Source organism: Aotus nancymaae, unplaced genomic scaffold (assembly GCF_030222135.1).
Source record: "Aotus nancymaae isolate 86718 unplaced genomic scaffold, 86718_ANA_hifiasm-v0.15.2.pri h1tg000019l, whole genome shotgun sequence".
NCBI classification, from domain to species: domain Eukaryota; kingdom Metazoa; phylum Chordata; class Mammalia; order Primates; family Aotidae; genus Aotus; species Aotus nancymaae.
The window spans coordinates 44,710,941-44,731,669 of NW_026988431.1; the positions used below are offsets into that span (position 1 = coordinate 44,710,941).

The following is a 20,729-nucleotide window of genomic DNA, read 5'->3' on the forward strand; positions in this document are numbered from 1 at the left end:
AAAATATTCATTGATACGGTTTTAGATCCAAAATTACAGTCATGCTTTAAAGAACCACCTGTTGAGTTTTGTGCTATCAGAGAAGAAAATCCAGAAGGCCATTATTTATCTGTATGAGATTGGCGTTTTTTCAACATACTTTTACCTAAACCTAAATGTTTTGGAAGAGATTGGACATGGAAATGGATATGAGAATCTAGCTGTCTTCTCTAGGCCAGAGGTTGAGGAGATTTGTAAAAATGTAGAATAATGCCACTTCTTGACATAAATTTTTTTGAAAACATTTTTTATAAAAATGTTACTTATGTTAACATGCTATTTAAAGGTTTTATAACTTATAATTTTGATTTCTAATATAATAAATATGGATAGGTATACACACAAAGAAGCTCTTTCAGGTCCTCAGTAATTTTTTAAGAGTAAAAAGGATCCTGAGACCAAAAATTTCAGAATTCTCAACTAAAATATATTTAGCTTTATTTTCTAATAAGAGATTTTGTTATTGTTGTTAGTTTGCTTGTTTTAACATTTCAGCTTTTAAGCTATTAAATACATGTATTATGCTGAACTGTCTATAAATATCAAAAAAGGACACCACATTTTATGAACAGTAATTAAATTTAAAAATATACAAAACTTCCCAAGTTCGTCTTTGTCACTTGTACAGAACACATATATTTCACTTTGTTTTCTTGAGATTTATTTTAAGGTTATTTGTTTATCCACCCACCAAATGTGTGAATCACACAAGTAGTAATCCTCATGTCTTTCTCCCACCGTTTTTTTTTTGTAATGGCCGCCACCTGTGGCTCTCACAGCCACTGACCCAGAACTCCAGGCTCCATAATTGTCAGGCCCACTGTTCTGGTCTGGAAGGAATTGCCCCATTGTTTAAAGTGTTGGTTACTTATGGTAGTAGGTAGTCAGTGGGCATGTGTTGATAGATGCTCACTACATCTGTACTGACATGATGCCCAGTTTTTTGTGGGAGTGACAGCAGGTAAATTGGGAGAGGTACTCATTTCCCTTTATTTCTATGATTTCTTTTTTGGTCCTCTGACTCTCAGATTACAGCTCAAGCAATTTCCAGTGGGATTTTACACTATTAACCTAATAAATTATTAGCAATGATGGGAAGGGAACTCCATTTTTATTGAATAGCTGCTGTGTGCCAGGTACTCACGTGTCTTGTTTAGTTTCTCAGCAGCTGTTTGGCTTTATCTTTTTTTGAATCTATTTAATAGGAAGTGGCACAGAAGAGGGTCACAGTTGAAAAGAGCTAAAAAACAAAACAAAAGATGTAGCTGAAGATCATGGCAGATTCAGACCTAGTTGTTTATCTGTAAGCATCTCCTTTATCCACCATGCAAGATTGCTTCTATAAAAAGCTGAGTCCCAATAATATTGACTATTTTATACAGTGTGATTATTGCCATTGTTTTGTAAATATACAGTCAAGAGACTGACCAGTTTTGTACACTCTTGCATCTCTAACTTGTATTTATATATAAATCCTGGTATTTATTGGACCTGGTCATTTCCTTAGGTCAGAGACAAGGAGCGATAGGTGAAAGGGTAGTGGATGTGAAGCCAGATGATTTTATTCTTAAAGTACCATGCTTGGTCTTGATAAGCTGTGTCATCTTGCCTGAGTCACTGAGCCTCTCTAGAACCTAATTTATTAATTGGTAAAACAGGGGCAAGAATAGAAGTCCTTTCCCAGTGGCTTCTGGTTGCTGAAAACATCCAATGAGATGAGAGTTTCTGTGTAAAGACTTTGAAAACAGGGTATGAGAGAGATTCAAGATGGCCGATTACTAACAGCTCAGGATTGTAGCTCCCAGTGAAAGTGCAGAGAACGAGAGGACACCACACTTTCAGACGAATTTTTGTTGCTCACAGAGCAGGAGATTCCCAGCGGAGGAGTCTCACGGGTTGCCAGCATGACTCTTGTGGCCGGTGCGGTGGTTTTGCTGGCACCTCGGTGTGGCGGTTCCCGGTGCAGAGTAAATGGGACTGGGTCCCCTTTTGGTCAACGTTTGGAGCTCTGGGAAGGCAGAGTTGCCTATTCAGCTGATTGAAAAAGGGACTCAAGAAGGAAGCCAGACCAGAGATTCCTGGGCAGAAAAGCACCATGAATCTTAATGCCGCTGTTTTAGCTGGCGCAGTGGGTTGCTCAGATTCCAGCACTGGGAATCAACAAGTTGGACGTCCACTCAGAGACCTAATTTGAAAGTCGGTAATTACAAAGACGACAGGTGGATAAATTTACAATGATGGGAAGAAACCAGTGTAAAAAGGTGAGAATACCCAAAATCAGAATGCCTCTCCCTCTACAGGGGATCACAGTTCCTCATCAACAAGGGAACAAGGCCTGATGGAGAACGAGTGTGTTCCATTAACAGATTTATACTTCAGAATGTGGATAATAAGAAACTTCTGTGAGTTAAAAGAACATTTTCTAGCCCAATGTAAAGAAACTAAGAACCTTGAAAAAAGGTTTGACAAAATCCTAACGAGAATAGACAATTTAGAGAGGAATATAAGTGAATTAATGGAATTGAAGAATACAATACGAGAACTCCGTGAAGTATGCACAGGTTTTAACAGTCGAATTGATCAAGCAGAAGAAAGGATAACAGAGGTCGAAGACCAACTTAATGAAATGAAATGAGAAGACAAGATTAGAGAAGAAAGTAAAAAGGAATGAACAAAGTCTCCAAGAAATATGGGACTATGTGAAAAGACTTAATTTACGTTTGATAGGTGTACATGAATGTCATGAAGAGAATGAATCCAAGCTGGAAAATATTCTTCAGGAAATTATTCAGGAAAACTTTCCTAACCTAGTAAGGCAGGACAATACTCAACCCCAAGTAATACAGAGAACACCACAAAGATATTCCTCAAGTAGAGCAACCCCAAGACACATACTCGTTAGATTCACCAGAGTTGAAATAAAGGAGAAAATTCTCTAAGGGCAGCTAGAAAATTCTCTAAGGTCAGGTTACCTATAAAGGGAAGCCTATCAGACTCACAGCAGATCTCTCAGCTAGAAGAGAGTGGAGGTCAATATTCAACAGCCTCAAAGAAAAGAATTTTCAACCCAGAATCACATATCCAGCCAAACTAAGCTTTATAAATGAAGGAAAAATAAAATTTTTCACGAACAAGCAAGCTCTCAGAGATTTCATCACCACCAGGCCTGCTTTACAAGAGCTTCTGAAAGAAGCACTATACACAGAAAAGAACAACCAGTATCAGTCATCCCAAAAACTTACCAAAAGGTAAAGAGTATCTCCATAATGAAGAATATATATCAACTAATGGGAAAAATAGCCAGCTAGCATTAAACGACAATATTAAACTCGCAAATATCAATATTAATCCTAAATTTAAATGGATTAAATGCCCCAATCAAAGACACAGACAAGGCAAATTGAATAAACAGTCAAAACCATCGGTACGCTGTATCCAGATCCATCTCATAAGCAAGGACACACTAAGACTTAAAGAGTTGGTGGAAGACTTACCAATCAAATGGAGAGCAAAAAAAAAAAAACAACAAAAAAGCAGGAGTTGTAACCTTTGTCTCTGGCAATAGACTTTAATAGTAACAAAGACTAAAAGAAACAAAGAAGGACATTACATAATGGTAAAAGGATCAATGTAACAACAGGAGTCAATGATCATAAATATATGTGCACCCAGTATAGGAACACCCAGATACATAAGGCAAATTCTTAATAACTTATAAAGAGACTTGGACTCCCACACAATAATTGCGGGAGACTTTGACACCACATTGTTAATATTAGATGGATCAACAAGATAGAAAATTAACAGGGACATCTGTGATTTGAACTCAGACCTGGAACAAGTAAACTCAGTGACTATTTATAGAATTCTTCACCCCAGGTCCACAGAACATACATTTTTCTCAGTATTACATTACCCCTACTTTGAAAGTGACCTTTTCAGCATTTGCATAGCATTTCACAGACTTAAATGAAATATTGGTTGGCTGTTTGTTATTTTCTTCCCTTATTCCTTCCTGTCTCCGCTGTTAAGCAATTATTGGCGTAAAAGAGGTTTTTAATAACTATTTCTAGATTGCATTCCAGCCTGGGCAATAGAGCAAGACTCCTGTTCTCTCTCTCCCTTTCTCTTTCTCTTTCTTTCTTTCTTTAAAAAAAAAAACAAAAAAACTGGGTACTGTACTCATAAGAGTTTAATACTTGTACTTGGAAGTGTTAGAAGTCTTAGATCTTGCTATCACATAAAAATTATGTAAAATATCATTAGTGGTTTTCTCCTTACCCGTTGGCATCTGGCATTGGGTTTTGAGACTGTATCTCTTTATTAGGTTGAGTCATCAGATTGCTGATATTTTACTATTTTTTATCTCAAAAAGTGGCAATACCAAAGTTATTAGTAAAATTACAAATGTTAAAATACATGAATTTGTATCAGTATAGAAGAGAGTATGGCAAAAGGCAAGTAAACCTACATTTTATTATATTTTTCAAAACAAAACTTTTACTCTAGATTTGTTCCCCTTGATCTCTAGCAACCTGTAAAATATTTTGTGTTGAAGAAATACTAAAGGCAATGAAGTATCTTCCCTATAATGGATGGGACTGATGGACTGATGTGGAGAGTTGCAAATGCTAGTCTAGTCAATTTAATTATGTTAACTGGGATATACACACATACACAAACACACACCTTCACAGTGGGTTATGTAAATGTGTATATATACACACACAGTGGTATATTATATATATATATTTACATACACACACACACATATACCCATACACATAATTTTTTTTTCATTTCTCTTGTGAATGCTTTCTTTTGATTGTGGAATACTGGCAAGAAAGTTGGGAGGTATAAAAGTGAATTGGGACTTAAGAAGTTGCATTTTCTTCATTTAGAGAGTCAACAAATGTCGAGTCTCAGGTTTTAAAAAAGCTCTGCCTTCCCTTAGTTGCAGTGTTGTTATAATTTCTTCAGAAGGCAGAACTCCTTTTAAAAAGATTTTCTTTTGTTTACTTTCTTTCTTTTTTGGTGGAGGGAGTCTGGGAAATAATGTGGAGGAGATTCTAAGATATGTGTTAAGTTTCTGAATTATTAGTCTAGATTTTTAGAAATTACTACATAATTTATAGAAAAACAACAATCAATTTAATATTCCTTGTCCTTGTCATCCACAAATTAAAACAAAAAATGCTCTGAATGTTTGTTATTTAAATGTTTAATACTCAGAGGGAAGAATCAGAAGAATTAAGGCGAGGAAAATTAAAACCTAAGACACTAATAAAAAATAAAATAGCAACTATGAAACCTATTTAATTCCTATTTATTTCCTTTGAAAATAAATTGTGACTCACCATTAAATCCATACTAGTGACCTGTACATTTAATATTTCAGGGAAGACTTCACAAGCTGCCTTGCATGAAGTATTTCACCTTTGGTTTCAGTTTTTGTGGAGTTTTAGCATTTTGTGCTTTTAAATCAAACCGTCTAGTTTTTGTTTTCTTTCTTCAGTATCTTTGTTCTTTATTAGACTGCCTTTGCTCTGAGGATTACATACATCATAACCCAGCTGTACTGGTCTACTTTCTCATCTCAAATACTATCTTTTCTCACTACCCACATACCCATCTGACTGTCTCCTAAAGTAAGTTTACAATTTTTTTAAAACGGGAATTTCCTAATGCCTAATACACGAGCCCCATGAAAGGAAATCATGCCTTATCAAATTAAAAAAGGATATTTACCGGGAAAAGTTAACTAGATTTGGTTTATTACTTGAATTTGGAAAAGTCTTGCCTAGCTGATAACTCTGTGACTCCATCCATTAAAAAAAGAAGAATTTAGGATGTCAGCACCGCACAAAGCCATTTTCTATTGGAATTGCAAATATTATTTAACTGTATTCGGCATTAAATGGAATTTTCTTACTTACCAATTTTTCCAGTCTCTTAGGTTCTCTGTAGGCAAGATAGGATCAGCAACTGAGTGTAGCATTTGGTGTTAAAGGAAATAGATTTTGCTGTCTGCCTGGACTGCTCGTGTTGACCAGTGGGAAGCACTGCATTAGCTCTCAAATCAAAACATTTAAAGTGCTCTCTGAAATATTGACATCTTGCCAAATGCTTGAATGTCAGGTACTACAGATGTCCAGGGTTCTTTGGAGCCCAGTTCTAATACGTGCTTGTATAACTTGGATCTGATTTGGATTTACTTAGGGTTATAGATTACCAAGACCTGACTAAATAGTAAATTGTATGAAACCGGCTGTGGAAAGAGACCCAGCAAGTGAGAACTCCAGCCAGCAGGAGGCTAGATATTTCCCATGCTTGTTTATGACCTTTTCCTGTGAAGCTGTTGTAATAATAGCTTCTGTATTTATTGAGAAGTATTTTTAAGTTGTAATTCACATGGCTTCAAACTAACATTTTGAAAGTTGTTCAAAACCAAAAAATATTTGAGAGTAAAACATTTGCACGTTTTCTTCTTTCAGTGCCAGGGAAGGAGGCGGGAAAGCTGTTTAAGTAGGTGTTAACCTGAGGGTCTTGATCGTTGCAGGGCAAGATAACTGTCTAATGGGAAGAGATATTGAAAGGACTATACTATCTCCTCTGGGACTTGGGGGATTTGCTCCTCTAGACTTATCCTGTTCAAGGGATGGACTTGATGCATGACAGTGCCTCCTCTACTTCATCTGTTGTCCTGACACATTTCCAGCCTTGAATTGGGGCTTTGGGGTCTCTAAACTTTCTTCACATTACCCCCTTGACTTAAATCTGGTTTCATAACATTCTGTTTCTGTCCTGGGTTGACTCCAATGTCAAGATATTTCCTTCTTTAACAAATTGTTTCTGGAGCCTTCTGAAATTATGCTCTGGATTAATACAATCATAATACATCTTTAAGGAGGAAAGGCCTGGGTCTCCTATACTCTATCTACTTGAATTCATCCAGTTTAGGGCCTATAGCATTGACATTACCCATTTTACCAGTTTCTTTCCCGCTGTCCTAGAGAGGCATGCTCATGATCAATCATGCCTATTATCATTGTCAAATAATAGGAAAACCCTCAAAGCTCTCCCGTAAGTGTGAGTCCTCTTTATTAGCAGTCATCCAAGTGATACCTTTATCTTCTTATCCAAACTTGTTGGAAATGGTCTGCATTTGCTGTCTCTACTTTCCCATTCACTCTGTAATCTAGTCCATCCACTCTGCCTTCTGTCCTCAGCACTTTTCCAGAACTGCCTAAGACCACCTCACTGCGAATTGCTCAATCCAAGTGGACATTTCGAAAGATTATTTTTTGTCTTTTAGGTAGCTTTTTGGGGATTGTGGTAAAATACACATAACATTGACGAACTTAACTATTTTCAAGCGTTCAGTGATGTTAATTACATTCACATTATTGTGCAGCCATCATCACCATCCATCTCTAGAACTCTTTTCATCTTGCAAAACTAAAATTCTGTACTCATTAAATAATAATTCCCCATTTTCCCTTGCCTCTAGTCCCTGGTAACTACCATTCTTCTCTACGAAGTTGACTATTCTAGCTATAATTTTGTAAAGGAGTTGCTGTACTGTTTTGCATAGAGGCTGAACCATTTTAGGTTCCCACCAACAGTGCACAAGGGTGCCAGTTTCCCCACATCTTTGCTAACACTTGTTTTCTGTTTGTGTGTTGTGTTTGTTCTTTTTCTAGTAGTAGCCATCTTAATGGATATGAGGCATTAAGGCAGCTTTTGATGATGATTCTTTCCTTGGTACTTTGGCATATGGTTCTTGTACCTTTCTGACACCTCCTCCATGATTAAGGGCTTGCCCTTAAACGTTGATTTTTATGGATTCTATCCTCTGCCCCATGCTTTTGCCTTTCTCTGCCCTTGTCCTGCCCTGTTAGCACTTGTGACATCTCTGCCGGCCTCTCTCACTACCTTGCACCTCTGTACACTGTTGTTCCTTGTACCTTTCTACCCAGATGCTCCTTGGGTTCTTCCTACTCAATATGTCCTTCTCTCTCAATTTGTGATAACACCATCTACCCATCACCCAGGCTGTCAACCATTAAACACTCTGTCTCATCCATTCCCAGCCAGTCAGTCACCAGAGCCTGGTGACTTTTTTTTTTTTTTTTATGCTTAAGTATTCCTTGACTGTTATTCCCACCAAACCTCAGGTCATTTTTTGTTTGTGTTCCCTGCCTTCAGTCTGCCTCCCACCCACAGGGTCTGTCCTCCACTCACTCGTGAGAGGAATCCCTCAAAATACAAGCAGAGCTATGTCCCTTTTGTGAGTCTCTAACTCTTACAAGATAAGTTCATGGTGTTTAATTCGGTACTGAGTTCTCTGTAATTTGATACCTCATCTTCAGCCACTATTTGCCTTGGTCTGTATATCACAGCAACACTCACTGGTTTGAACGCTCTGTGAGTATCTGTGGCTCTTGCTCCTTGCTTGGGTCTAAGATCTTTCCTCTGCCTAGAATAGCTCTCTGGAATAATTCTCCTCTCCTTTCACCTGGCTTATCCTGAATTTGAATTGCATTTTTAAAAATTTCGCTATTTGTGTAATTCTCGGTCTTTTTTATATCCACATGCCACCTGATCTGTGTATATCTGATATTTGTGTACATGAAATCACCTTAAAAATTAAATGTTTACCCTCATCCTAAGTAAAAATAGCTTTCAAGTCACAGATTTTGTGGTTCTTTTAACATAACTTGAAATAATTATATAGCTGTGTAATAAATTTGTCTGAGTTCTGTTTATCCTGAGTGTTTATCATCCCTGTGGAAACACCACTTTTAGATGCAGTTGGCTCACCCTTTCCTATGGGAGGTTTTTCCTGAACTACCCATCTCCTCCCTCCCTATGCAGGATAAACTCACCTTCCTCTCTATTACCAAGAAGTACTAGTCGTATCTCAATTCATTCATTCTTCTATGCATCTCTTTATCCAGTCAACCAACTAATCATATATTAGTAACCTTCTATATTAAATACTGTGTGAGGTACACCCAGGAGTAGTGCTTAACCTATGTATGTCTAGTGTTCCATTATTGGAATGTTAAGCTTTTGGGAGTTATTTATATCCTGCTGCTCAAGGTCATTGCCAAGGTCTGATTTTTCACACACAAAATTGAAACCTCCAGCATCAGTACTGATTTTTGATTGTCGGCCAGTTGTTTCTGCCAATTAGATTGTGAGCTGTTAAGAGCCAGGGAAGTGTCTTCATTTTGTATCTTTCGGCACCTGATATTTTTATTCATTGAATTAAAGGAATATAAAAGTAAAGATGTGTTGCTTCCTTAATTTTGTCTTTCTTTCAAGTTTTACTTATACTTGTGTTTTGTAAATGATTCATAAAGGCCAGAGTAAAAGTAAAAAAGTAAAAGTTAATATGTTCTTTTTTATTTTTGAAGGCTTATGATGTGTAAAAATAGACTGTCTTTTATACATACTCAGTTTGCTGTGAAGGAATAGGTTTGTTCATATGTAATCTACTAACTGCTAGAACTTGTCCAGAAAACCTTGAGTAAAATGTGTATATTTTAACCAAAACTGCTCTTTGGGGTTGTGCGGATCAAACCTGGTCCCATTTTATTGATTTAAAACAATGATTGTAGTGTTAGAAGGAGCATGTACTACATTAAAATGACATAGGGAATGTGTATATATTTAGGGGAATATTTATTTTAAGGAGACTTACCCCTAAAATAAATACTGTATTTTGTGAGCTATAGGGAGAACTGATATTGCCTGAAACTAAAGTCCCTGTCTTTTGAGGTTAACACTCTTGGGAAATTGTAAGGAAAATGTATTGACAGAATCAACTAGCACGCAGCTAAGGACTTTTGGTGATCTGGGGTCATGACAGGCACCCTGTATAATGAGATAAATGTCAGTTTCTGGGATTTAAGAGCCTGTTCCAAGAAAAAGAAGCCAAGTTAAATATGGAGAGTATATTCCTGTAAATGAGTTAATTTGAGAGGCACATACACTGCACTCAAGTTGATCGTGTCTACAGTTTCACACTGTGCAGGAAACCATTGACTGTCCCGGGGCCTTCCGTTCTTACCCCTTGCTCCATTTTTGAGTGGAGCATCAGCAGCATGAGATGTACACTTTAATATGGCTTAGATCGTGTTCATTTCCAAACACACCATTTGTTCAGTCACCTCTGGCCTTTGTTAGGCTGTTTCCTAATCCTCGCAAGGGCCCTCTTAAATTCCACTTTTGTGGAGCTTTCCTTTATCTTCTTACGGAGAATGAATGTTTTCCTCTCTCTGAATTCCTATAGTGCTTAATTTCATTCTGCTTAGGCCACCCCTTCAGGCCTTGTACTGTATCACAGATGGTGATGGCTGTGTCTTGTGATTTTTTTCTTTTTTTGTGGGGTGAGGGTTTGGGGAGGTGGGTATTTTGTTGATGTTGCTTCAGTCTCATTCATGGAGTCATTTGGCCTGCCTGGGGAATGAAGTGGGGCAGTTGACTTTTCTGCAGCCTCTGTCATCCATATTGCCAGGCTGTCCAGGATGACTTTTTGAGCTTGGAACATCATCCTTTTGCTGAGAGCAATCTGTGGACTCTTGACTCCTAAGACTTAGCGCCACTGAAAATGTCTTTTATATTCAAGGCAATTGTATTTAATCAGTGGGGACTCCATTACTTTTCCTTTTTTCTTCTTCTTGTCCAAGAAATGTATACATTTGATAGATCTTTTTTAAAATTTTTCTTGTTTTTTTTTGTTAATTTAAACTTTTAAGATTTATCAAAGTTATAAGAAACAATTTTTAAAAACTTAAAATGAAAAATATAGCAGTCTATACCCTTTTCTTATGCCCTAGTAGCTACCTCTTTCTCCTTTTAGCTATTTTTAGATAGTAGTGCCTGTATTTCCTATGTAACTGTAGGTTCTTGGCTTTTGAAAGTATCTGTCGACTTCTTTATGTGGAAGATGAGGATTTAGCTAGCTCACCCTGCATGTTTCCCTTTTATAATTATGTACATAATTTTTTTGATAAATTAGCATCTTTCATTCACATAACTAGAGCTATATGAGTTTTATTTGTAGCGGAGGCTTACAGTTAGTTTCATCTAGTGACCAGGGGAAACCTTGCTGTCTTGTTGTGTCTAATGAGAGCAGGCTTCCCTCTGGGTTCTGCCTGCCCATTTTCCTATTTATAATTAGTTCTATATAAATGTTATATAAATGTTAGCTGTATGTAAACATGCTATATAAATGTTAGCTCTTATTATTTCTATATTATATATTGAACCAAACCTTATTTAATCTAGCTCTTAGGTAGACGTGTATGTATAAGCTTAAAAGTACTTTTGTGAACAGCTGCATTTAGAGAAATATGTGAAGTCCAAGTGTATGTTTATGTAGATGTTAAAACTTTTTCAGCATAGATGCTTCTTAGCACAACTCAACATGCAGAGGAGATTTGTGTTGACAAGTGTACTCGTTATTAATACCTTTGTGTTATATTTCACTAGAGAGACCTTCTAGCTTACCAGTTTTAGGCATTTTGCTTTTGGCAGGTTGCAATTATTGCTGCTTGTTAATGTCACATACATGATATATATACACCTTCCAAAACTGTGTTTTTCATTCTTGCCTTCCTAGTTGAGATTTATCTGCTACCAATAGTCTAAATCAGATTCTGATACTTTGCCTTGCAGCTCTTTTTTTGTAGTTTTCCCAGAAACCTTATATTATACTTAACATAAATGTAGTATCATAATAAGAAAGGCCTTTGCTTGTATTCGTTTAAAAATGTAGAGAAGGACTTAAAAGATAGGAACTTTTGAGTCACAAATAGGCAGGCTGAGGATTGGCTTATGGAATTGATGAAACTGTTTGGAGACCAGTTTCATGTAAGAATAAGCAATCTGAGAATAGAACTAATAGCCAAACAACAGGGAATGTGAGAGGGATACAGTGACTTCCATTTGTTTGTAAAAAGGCTGTTTTGGGATTTATACTAATGGTTACCCTTCATGTGTGACATACAGTGCGACTTAAATATTTACCTCAACTTTTGCCATAGTTCAAAAGTTGAGGGAGGGAGTGTGTAGATAATGAGCATACAGTAGGGTAGACAGAAAGTCCATGGCAGTTAAATTGCTCAGCAGAACAGGCAGTTGGAGGGGGTGGACAGTGTGAGGTTGGGGAGGCGGTGGGGTGTAAATACCCATCAAATGTGGTTCTACGATGGCTGAGGAAGAGGGTCTATGCTGTTGTGGGCCTTTGCGGACATCTCTAACTGAGCACATGCCTTTTTTCCTGCAGCTTTCCAGTCCTTCTATAGGGGAGCTCAGAAACTCTATCAAAACTGGCCCCTGAGATGAAACCTTTGGCCATAGCTAGTGTTTTATCCAGGACAAATGAATTAAAAAATAGTGAACTTGTTTACTCCACCATGGAGACAAGGTCAGGATTTGATTAATTGTAATTCTTTGCAGTTAATGCTACATATGTGATATATAGAGTTAAATTTGGGTATAAAAGCCAGCAGCTCTGCCTCTTATAAACCAGGGACCTTGGGCTAGTTATATAATCTCTCTCAGTCTGTTTCCTCATCTGCAAAAAGAGTCTAGTACTACCTCCGTCATTAAAGTTGTTGGAAAGTTTAAATCACATAAGGTGTATTTTCTTACTATAACGCCCAGTTCTAAGGTTAGTAAATGGTAGGGGCTCTTTTTACTATGACAGGCTAATTGTTGCTTTACAGTGTTTTCAAAACTGTATTGTTGAACATGTGATAGATGGAAATAGAATGCTATGCTTTGTGTTTTTAATGAATGTTAATTGTTATGGAAAGATCCAAATTTGACTAGGTCTTTGACCCAGCCACTGTGGTTATGGGAAATTTCTTTTAGCTATACAGCCATACATAACTCACAGAAAGTATTTCCAAATTATAATACAAGAAGAAATAAGATCTCATATGCAGTAGCCTGGTGAACTCAAACCATTAAGGATGGGGCACCCATGATGGAGTGCTTCTCAGAGCTTTACATTTTTGCCTCAACATGCCTGAGGTAATAGGATATATTCTCGTCTGTGCTTTACTCTGTGGTCTCAGTAAGGAAGGGATGAAGACACATCCAGGATCAACCAGAGATGCCCCCATTGCCATTCCCACTCTGTCCCCACAGGGAGTGGAAATAAGCATGGCTCCATCTTTCTTCCCTTTTTGTCAACCACAGAAATTTCTTAGGGTTTTGCTATTTTTTTCCTAATGTAGGCAAAACATGTGGTCCCAAAGTACCTTCCCATTGGCAGAAATCACAACAGAATGCCACCGTACAGGAAAGACAAAAACTTATTAAAGTAATTATATTATTTAGCAATGTCAAATGAGTTTCTCTTATTTTAAGACCTAAGAGATGCTAAATAATAGTAAAGGCAGAAAACATTTATTTTTCTTTGGTAGGGAGAACAAAAACTCAAATGAGCAGAGCATTTTCTTAATATTTTGTTAGTTCAGCTGACTGGTTATTAATCCATTCTGGGTTTTTTTGTTGTTTTTAAGGTGGGAAATGGCAGAGGCCTTTTTTTTTTCTAATGGGTCATAGGGAAAAATAATGTTTGAATTTGCTAAATAATCTCTTGCCATTTGCCAAATCAAATATCACTTATCAAGTCCACATATGAAGTATGTGTGGTTTGCCAGGAGTTAGGATATTTAACCCTGTATTAGAAGCACATACATTTAAAAACAACAGAAAAGCAGCACATGATACAGCTGCTTCTGAGATATAAGAAATGGTATCGTTTTAAAAAGAAATGCTTATGAGAAATTTTAGACATTTTCGATGTGTTTTCTTAGAACCATTTGGAATGATTTTGAGGTGACCTTGTCTGGCAATCACCTTTATGTAGTTTCTTTTGTATCATTTATTCTTCAACTTCAATTTAATTCTCAGTTTACCATTTGCCAATTGGCATGTTGTAGTTTAAATATTTACAGAACCTTTCCACTGCATATTAATCTCTTAGACAGTTAAAACATTTGTTGACCTGTAGTCCTCTTTTTAAAATTTTTATGTGAGAGGCAGTATGTCTGAATGATTTTATTTATTTATTTATTTATTTTTATTGTACTTTAGGTTCTAGGGTACATGTGCACATCATGCAGGATTGTTGCATAGGTACACACATGGCAATGTGGTTTGCTGCCTCCATCCCCCATCACCTATATCTGGCATTTCTCCCCATGTTATCCCTCCCCAACCTCCCCACCCCCATCTGTCATCATGGATATTGGCCCGAAGTTTTCTTTTTTTGTTGAGTCTCTGCCGGGATTTGGTTATCAGGATGATGTTGGTCTCATAAAATGATTTGGGAAGGATTCCCTCTTTCTGTATTGTTTGGAATAGTTTCAGAAGGAATGGTACCAACCCCACTTTGTATATCTGGTAGAATTCAGCAGTGAACCCGTCTGGACCTGGACTTTTTTTAGTTGGTAGGCTATTAATTGCTGCCTCAACTTCAGCCCTTGTTATTGATCTGTTTCAAGGTTTCAGCTTCTTCCTGGTTTAGGCTTGGGAGTGTGCAAGTGTCCAGGAATTTATCCATTTCTTCCAGGTTTACTGGTTTATGTGCTTAGAGTTGTTTGTAGTAATCTCTGATTGTAGTTTGTATTTCTGTGGAATCAGTGGTGATATCCCATTTATCATTTTTTATTGCATCTATTTGATTCTTCTCCCTTTTTTATTAATCTGGCTAACAGTCTGTCTATTTTGTTACCTTTTCAAAAAACCAGCTCCTGGATTTGTTGATTTTTTTGAAGGGTGTTTTGTGTCTCTGTCTCCTTCAGTTCTGTTCTGATCTTAGTTATTTCTTGTCTTCTGCTAGCTTTTGAGTTTTCTTGATCTTGCTCCTCTAGCTCTTTCAATTTTGATGATAGGGTGTTGATTTTAGATCTTCCCTTGCTTCTCATGTGGGCATTTATTGCTGTAAATTTCCCTCTAGACACTGCTTTAAATGTGTCCCAGAGATTCTGGTACGTTGTGTCTTCGTTCTCGTTGGTTTCAAGAACATCTTTTCTTCTGCCATCATTTAGTTGTTTATCCAGTTGACATTCAGGAGCCAGTTCAGTTTCCATGAAGCTGTGCAGTTCTGAGTTAGTTTCTTAATTCTGAGTTCTAATTTGATTGCCCTGTGGTCTGAGAGACTATTATGATTTCCTTTCTTTTGCATGTGCTGAGGAGTGATTCATTTCCAATTAACGTGGTCAATTTTAGAGTAGGTGCAATGTGATGCTGAGAAGAATATATATTCTGTGGATTTGGGGTGGAGAGTTCTGTAGATGTCTATTATGTCTGCTTGGTCCAGATCTGAGTTCAAGTCTTGGATATCTTTGTTAATTTTCTGTCTCATTGATCTGTCTAATTTTGACAGGGGAGTGTTAAAGTCTCCCACTATTATTGTGTGAGAGTCTAAGTCTCTTTGTAGGTCGTTAAGAACTTGATTTATGTATCTGGGTGCTCCTGTATTGGGTACATATATATTTAGGATCGTTAGCTCTTCTTGATGCATTGATCATTTTACCATTATGTAATGCCCTTATTTGTCTCTTTTGATCTTTGTTGGTTTAAAGTCCATTTTATCAGAAACTAGGATTGCAACTCCTGCTTTTTTTTTTTTGCTCTCCATTTGCTCGATAAATCTTCCTCTATCCCTTCATGTGTGTCCTTGCATGTGAGATGGGTGATAGGGTGTTGACTTTTATTGATGGGTCTTGACTTTATACAATTTGCCAGTCTGTGTCTTTGGATTGGGGCATTTAGCCCATTTACATTTAAGGTTAACATTGTTATGTGTGAATTTGATCTTGCCATTTTGTCGCTAGCTGGATGTTTTGCCTGTTAGTTGACACATTTTTTTCATTGTGTTGATGGTCTTTACTATTTGGTACATTTTTGGAGTGGCTGGTACTGGTTGTTCCTTTCCTTGTTTAGTGCTTCTTTCAGGAGCTCTTGTAAGGCAGGCCTGGTGGTGATGAAATCTCTCAGCATTTGCTTGTCCATAAAGGATTTTATTTCTCCTTCTCTTAGGAAGCTTAGTTTGGCTGGATATGAAATTCTGGGTTGAAAGTTCTTTTCTTTAAGGATGTTGAATATTGGCCCCCACTCTCTTCTGGCTTGTAGGGTTTCTGCGGAGAGATCTGCTGTGAGTCTGAGGGACTTCCCTTTGTGGGTAACCCAACCTTTCTCTCTGGCTGCCCTTAGCATTTTTTCCTTTGATTCAACCTTGGTGAATCTGATGATTACGTGCCTTGGGGTACGCTCTTCTTGAGGAATATCCTTGTGGTGGTCTCTGTATTTCCTGGACTTGAATGGTGACCTGGCCTGCTAGGTTGGGGAAGTTCTCCTGGATAGTATCCTGAAGAGTGTTTTCCAGCTTGGATTCATTCTCTCCATCACATTCAGGTACACCTAGCAAACATAGATTAGGCTTTTTCACATAATTCCATATTTCTTGGAGGCTTTGTTCATTTCTTTTCACTTTTTTCTCTAATCTTGCCTTCTCGTTTTATTTCATTGAGTTGATATTCAATCTCTGATATCCTTTCTTCTGCTTGATCAGTCAGCTATTAAAACTTGTGTATGCTTCACGAAGTTCTCGTGCTGTGTTTTTCAGCTCCATCAGATCATTTATATTCTTCTCTAAGCTGTTTATTCTAGTTAGCATCTCATCTAACCTTTTTTCAAGGTTCTTAGTTTCTTTGCATTGGGTTAGCACCTGTTCTTTTAGCTTTGAGAAGTTTGTTATTACCTACCTTCTGAAGCCTGTGTCTGTCAATTCATCAAATTCATTCTCCATCCATCTTTGAAACCTAGCTGGTGAGGAGTTGTGATCTTTTGGAGGAGGAGAGGTGTTCCACAAAAAAACCCATCCTTTTTGCGCTGGTTTCTTCCCATCTTTGTGGCCTTATCTACCTGTGGTCTTTGTAGTTGGTGACTTTTGGATGGGGTCTCTGAGTGGATGTCCTTTTTGTTGATGATGAAGTTATTTCTTTCTGTTTCTTAGTGTTCCTTCTAACAGTCAGGCCCCTCTGCTGCATGACTGCTGGAGGTCCGCTCCAGACCTTGCTTGCCTGGGGATCACCCATGGGGGCTGCAGAACAGTAAGGGTTGCTGCCAGTTTCTTCTTTTATCTTCATCCCAGAAGTGTACCTGCCAGATGTCGGCCTGAGCTCTTCTTTATGAAGTGTCTCTTTGGGTATACGGGGGTCGGGGAGCTGCTTGAGGAGATGGTCTGTCCCTTATAGGAGCTCAAGTGCTGTGCTAGGAGTGCCGTTGTTCTGTGCAGAGCTGTTGGGCAGGTACTTTTAAGTCTCCTGCAGGGGAACTCATAACCACCTCTTTTCCCAGGTGCTCTGTCCTAGGAAGGTCGGCTTTATTTATAAGTTCCTGTCGTGCTGCTGCCTTTTTTCAGAGATGCCCTGCCCTGCACTGAGTAGTCTAGTCACAGTCTGCCAGCAGAGGTGTTGCTGAGCTGCTGCAGGCTCTGCCCAGCTGCTGTGTGAACTGCCTCAGTAGTGGCAGACTGCCTCGGTAGTGGTGGTTACCCTTCCCCGCACGGAGCTGGACCATCCTGGGTCCAGCTGCACTTGCTGCAAAACTCGAATCCAGAGTGTTTCAGATTACTTGTTTTGTGGGGGTAGTACCCACCAAGCCAGATCGACTGGCTCCCTGTCTCTGCCCACTCCCTTTCAGTTGAATGGGCAGCTCTGTTTCCCATGTGTTCCAGGAGCCAGTTGAAATGGCCGCCCAGATTTGTATGAGTTTCTGTGTGCCAACCCGGTACCGGCTGAAACCGCCATGCTGAAAACTCATGGTGCTTTTTGGCCTGGGAATCTCCTGGTCTATGGGCAGTAAAAATTTGTTTGGAAATGCGGTGGGCACTCACCCGCTGCGTTGTTCTTTCTGGGAACTGCACTCTGAAGCTGTTCCTATTCAGCCATCTTGGATCCCTCCTGTCTGAAGGATTAAGAGCATTGTCTCCAGAATAGATTGCCTTAGTTATAGTACTGGCTCAGTTACATACTAGCTGTGTGTCCTGGGGCACACTGTTTAACCTCTCTGTGCTTCAGCAGCCTCATTTTTAGGAGGATCTATACAAAAGCGATTATAATATCTACTTCACAATACTGTTGTGAGGAATATTGTATGTGCCTGGCACATAGAAAAGTATTGTCTGTCATCAGTATCATTTCCTATATGGAGAGCTGAAAGAAGCTTCAAGATTTGCATTGTGTGGGTTTTTATACCATCTTTAAAAGATGATTGCTTGGAGAAAACATGCTTTTGAAATGCAGTTTAAACATGGTATTTATGGAACTGTATCTTATAACAATTTTCCTTTGGCTTACATTTTAGACCACCTTTTGTTCAAGTGTCAGGTGGACCCCTTGGCTTAGATGAGATTCACACAAGTTTTTATATTCCAAGTTCCTCCTCCTGTCTCCCTACTACAGCCTTTGAATGGCAATTCATATTTGCTGCTTCCTTCCCTCTCCAGCTTCTTTTAGGCGTTCTGTAAATAGACAGCATAAGAATCAATTCGTTTTGGCCACAAGTTCAATTGTTGGGGCATAAAGCTCTGTTTATTTTTGATGTTTATAATTAGTGAAGGTGCAGGCCCAGTATCTATACCACCCCAATCTGTAGGTCCTTGATTTTCAACCAGAGGCTGAAAGTGGGAGTTTTGGTATGGTATGAGGCCACTCTGAGATGGATTAGAAAGATCTTGAAGCTAGATAGGAAGTAGCTCAGGCATAATCAGATACTCTGGACCCTCACAATTGTTGCTTTCTAATATAATTTCACTAGTTCTTCTCACTTTCTTTAATTTCGTTTGTTGGCTTGTTGCGACAAAAGAATTTTTAGTACATTCTAATGTGGTCAGTGCATATAAACCATGTGAAGAAAACTTTCTGCTATTTTATTGAGAAATAAAATGATTGATTCACGAAATCATAAGATTGACTCGTGAAATGCTATCTGAGGCTGGCCTGAGTTAAATTCCAGGGTACTCCTTGCAGTAGGACAATGAGAATTTTCATATTCTTAGCTGTTTTTTTTTGAATGACTGCTAAATTTATAGAGTTGTGGTGCATCCTAAGGAACTTGGGGATTTTCTGTTTCTACCTTTTCACTTTAGATCTATCCTCAAAAAATGAATGTTCTTGGGCTTTTTAAGAGTCCAGCCTGGGCCGGGCACGGTGGCTTACGCCTGTAATCCCAGCACTTTGGGAGGCTGAGGCGGGTGGATCACAAGGTCAGGAGATCGAGACCATCCTGGTCAACATGGTGAAACCCCGTCTCTACTAAATATACAAAAAATTAGCTGGGCCTGGTGGCGCGTGCCTGTAGTCCCAGCTACTCGGGAGGCTGAAGCAGGAGAATTGCCTGAACCCAGGAGGCGGAGGTTGCGGCGAGCTGAGATCGTGCCATTGCACTCTAGCCTGGGTAACAAGAGTGAAACTCAGTCTCAAAAAAAAAAAGAGTCCAGCCTGACCAACATGGTGAAACCCTGTCTCTACTAAAAAGACAAAAAAACTTGGCCAGATGTGGTGGCGCGAGCCTATAGTCCCAGCTACTTGGGAGGCTGAGGCAGGAGAATCGCTTGAACTCAGGAGGCAGAGGTTACGGTGAGCTAAGATATTGCCACTGCACTCTAGCCTGGACGAGAGAGTGAGACTCTGTCTCATTTAATAAAAAAAAGTCCTTTAGGTTCAGATCTTTGCCTACTCTAAGGTAGGGGAGGCTTTGCAGACAGGAGCCGTGGATTAAGGTGTGTATGTGCTGTTAGCTTCTGCAGGCTTTGCCTTTGCCACCTATGAAATGGTGCTGATAATGTGGTGCTGCGTACACATATATAATACGTGTGTAATTATTATCAGCAATAAATAAAATTTAATTTTTAAAAGCGTTTGGGAAATGACATAAATATGCTGGAATAAGGAGAACCTTTTTTAACAAATGGACTGAGAGGTTCACCTAAGGTGGTGTCTCTGCATGCTTCAACTCTTTGTGTTTGATTAGTTATCTTGCTGTAGAATTATGGCCACACAACTCTCTGAGAACAATGCTTTCTGTGAGGTGCTGTCAGCCTCTGGCTTTCCTTCAGAAACATACACTGCTTTTGAACTATGCTATATTTTTCTTAATGCCTTTAAGATTTAGGGAGGAATTTTCTTATCCGAGGTATAGAGCCCCAGGAAATACTTTCAGTGAGATTTTATTCATCCAAGACTTAACCAACACTGATTTGGATAGGGTGGTCTTCTTACTTATTAGTCAAACTGGTATACTTTTGAGAGTGAGCAGAGGACTTAAATTATAAGTCTGGGTCTGTCTCAGGGAAACTGGGGTGGGTATGTGGGTCTGTCTCAGGCAAACTGGGGTATGTGTTCACCCTAAGAATAGGTAGACACTGGATAATCAGAATTTTCAAACACTCAAAATTTTTTGCAAGCTTAGTTCTTCATAAATATCTCAAGATGAGCCTCAAGACAGATAGGTTTTATTTTATCTCTCTTTGTAGTGAGTGCTACTATGTGCAAATTTATTGAGCATCTTCTGTGTATAAATACTCTGTTTTAATCTTTAGGGAAATTCTTCCATCAACCACTTAAAAGAGATCATAGCGTTTCCAAACAAAAACT

General features: G+C 38.5%; 2 protein-coding genes across 13 annotated transcripts in view; one reads left to right on the forward strand and one right to left on the reverse strand.

The window, feature by feature from the left end:
- Positions 1-20,729, forward strand: part of MED12L (mediator complex subunit 12L) — a 366,898-nt gene that overhangs the window by 166,550 nt on the left and 179,619 nt on the right. The window lies entirely within an intron of this gene.
- Positions 1-20,729, reverse strand: part of P2RY14 (purinergic receptor P2Y14) — a 66,091-nt gene that overhangs the window by 24,944 nt on the left and 20,418 nt on the right. The window contains exons 2-3 of one of the 8 annotated variants that reach the window (XM_012437078.2): positions 18,432-18,595; positions 1,184-1,279 (exon numbers count right to left, since the gene is read on the reverse strand). The exons of 4 other annotated variants lie outside the window; for them this stretch is intronic. The gene's annotated coding sequence lies outside the window, so the exon portion shown is untranslated. Of the gene's footprint in view, positions 1-1,183; positions 1,280-5,975; positions 13,053-18,431; positions 18,596-20,729 lie in introns of those variants that run through there. 3 more of the 8 variants (XM_012437080.2, XM_064378804.1, XM_012437081.2) reach the window with 3 other exon arrangements.